Source organism: Octodon degus, unplaced genomic scaffold, assembly GCF_000260255.1.
Source record: "Octodon degus isolate 3935 unplaced genomic scaffold, OctDeg1.0 scaffold00002, whole genome shotgun sequence".
Lineage (NCBI taxonomy): Eukaryota > Metazoa > Chordata > Mammalia > Rodentia > Octodontidae > Octodon > Octodon degus.
In genome coordinates this window covers 209,541-212,606 of record NW_004524578.1, presented here as the reverse complement: position 1 = coordinate 212,606, position 3,066 = coordinate 209,541, and positions in this window count along the sequence as shown.

Sequence of the window (3,066 nt, the reverse complement as noted above, 5' to 3'; positions counted from 1 at the left end):
AATGTCCTGGCTAGTGAAGATGAGATTTCTAAGTGTGGGTTGAGTAGGAATTTCTCAAATGAATCCACAAAGAGAAAGATGGATAAGGAAAAGGCAGAAATGCATGACTGGACGAAGTATTCTTGGGTTCACTTTTGGCCTGCGTGTGGAGAGCACTGACACCAGCCTGACTGGGGTGAGGACCACAGTCTCTAGTGGGGGAGGCATGCTTCATAACCATGTTTCTGCCAAGGAAGTATTGGAATCTTCCTTCTTAAGTGCACTTTTTGTCCTTTGTTTATTTATTTAATCATTTTGAGACCGAGTCTTGCTATGCAGTCCTGGCTGGCCTTTAGCTCACTGTGTAGCCCAGGCTGCTTTCAAACTCACAGCAATCCTCCTGCTTCAGCCTCCTGAGTGCTGGGATTACAGGTGTATGCCACCACACCTGGCCTTAAATGCACTTTTGTTTTGTGAACTAAAGCTGTAGTGGGGGCAGGGAGATAGCTCAGTGGCATAAGCACCTGCCTGGCAAGTACAAGGTCCTGGGTTCAATCCCCAGTAACCAAAAACATAAATACATAAATAAATACATAAATACATAAATACATAAATAAATAAAATTAAGCTGTAGTGAATAGCTCTGAGAATCAGTATTCTAGTCAGATAATTTCAAAGCCATAGGCCAGGGAGATGGCTTAGTGGAATAAGCACTTCCCTGGCAGTGCAAGGGCCTGAGTTCAATCCCCAGTTATGCCAAAATAAATAAATAAATAAATATATAAAATGTGACTCTTGTTCAATCCCCAGTTCTGTCAATGGAACGCCTGCCTGGGCATGGTGGCACATGCCTGTAATCTCAGCACTCAGGAGGTTGAGCCAGGAGGATCTCTGCAAGTTTGCGACCAGCCTGGAGGCTACAAAAGTGAGCACAAGGGCTGGTGAGATGGCTCAGTGGTCTAAAGCACCTACTTAGAACAAGCTTAGCAAAGCACAGGGACCGTGGTTCGATCCCCCAGCGCCACAAGCCAGCCAGTCCCACCCCCTGGTGGGCTGAGCTGGCCACACACACACAAAAATAAATAAATAAAATAAATAAATTTTTTTAAAAAATTGAGCACAAGGTCTGAGCCAACTGCATAGTGAGACCCTGTCTCTAAATAAATAAATATTTTAAAATGTAACTCATTTTCACCATACTGCCCATAAAGACCAATCTTACAGTTGTATACAATCTATGTAGTTACAGGATATATGTATTAAAGGATAAAAAAAAATTCTCAATATTGAAGGAAATGAGAGATTTTCAGGGGAACCAGATGGAGGAGACAGCTTTATTGGCTTTTTCTTATGATGATAATTCTGCTGTGTACTTTCTCTTTTTTTCAGAACCAGGGATTGAACTCAGTCCCTTGTGCTTGCCAGGGAAGCACTTATTCTACTGAGCCATCTCCCTAGTCCCTGTACTTTCAAATAGAAAGTCCCATTTAAAATGTTTCATAAGGGGGGCCAGGGAGATGGCTCAGTGGAATAAGCGCTTCCCTGGCAAGTGCAAGCGCCTGAGTTCAATCCCTGGTTCCGTAAAAAAGAAAAAAAAAAGAAACTTAGAACAGGAAAAAGGCTAAAAAAATGAGCATAAAATGTTTCATAAGGGCTGCAGACATATCTCAGCTGCTCAGATGCCTGTCTGTCAAGCACAAGGTCCTGAACTCAATCCCTGGTACCACAGGAATAAATAATATTATAAAATATTTAGGGCCAGGGAAATGGCTCAATAGAATAAGCACTTGCCTGGCAAGCACAAGGGCCTGAGTTCAATCCCTGATAGTAAATTTTTTAAATATAATATAGTAAATTGCTCAAGTACAAAATCAAGAAAATCATAACAAATAGAAACTATGGCCTGCATGGAAACCCTCGCCTGACTTATACACACCATCTGTGGCTTATGTAAAGAGCAGCCCTTAAGTTTTTTTTTGTTTGTTTGTTTGTTGTTTTGCAGAACCGGGGATTGAACTCAGGCCCTTGCTTGCCCGGGAAGCACTTATTCCACTGAGCCATCTCCCCGGCTCCAGCCCTTAAGTTTTGCAGGAAGGGAAGACAGTGCAGTTGAGTGAACCATGAAAAGTTCCCTGTGTTTTTGCATTTAGAAGTGGGACGAAAGGGTTGCAGCCCAAGGTCATTTACACAGCGTGTCCTTCCGCATTTGCTTCCTACTTCTCATTGCTCCTGTAGTTCTGAGACATGGGTCCAGGGGCTCAGCGATGGCAAACAGCAGCCCTGTCCCGTGGGAAGTCCCCCCACTCGCCTTCCCGGACGTGGAGGACGCTTGATCCTAGCACGTCGCGAGCATCCCGGGGGAGCCTGTGTGCAGGGGCCTTCACACTCTTCCTTCTGTGGGGGGGACTCCACACCAAGGACAAAGGTACATCCCAGACAGTACAGTACATCCCAGACAAGCTTCCTGCGAGCCTAAAATAGGATTAATAGTAACTAATGTGAAGACAATATTATGCAATAGGGCAACCATGGTCGAATTTCTATTGCTATGTTTGGTGGAGTTCTGTATCGTTTCTAATGTTTTTTGGAGGGAGGCTATTTTGTATACTCTTTAGATAATAATAATTAAAAAAAGAGGGCCGGGGAGATGGCTCAGTAGAATAAACACTTCTCTGGCACGTACAAGAGCCTGAGTTCAATCCCCGGTTTCGGAAAAAAAAAAAAAAAAAAAGGAATGTGGGGAACGCGGGGGGGTGGGGGGCGGTTGGTAGCTTGATGGTCTAAACACCTGCCTGGAAAGTGCAAAGTCCCGAGTATTATTCCCGGTACTGCATGCTGTGCCAGCCACGAAACAGCACGGTAGCACACACCTGTAATCCCAACATTGGGGAGACTGAGTCAGAAAGATCACTATGAGTCTGAACTGTGCAGTGAGACCCTGTATCAAATAAATTTTTTAAAAATTTTTATTTATTTGTGTGTGTGTGTGTGTGTGTGTGTGTGTGTGTGACCAGCTCAGCCCACCAGGGGGCGGGGCTGGCTGGCATGTGTTGCTGGGGGATTGAACTGCGGTCCCTGTGCTTTGCT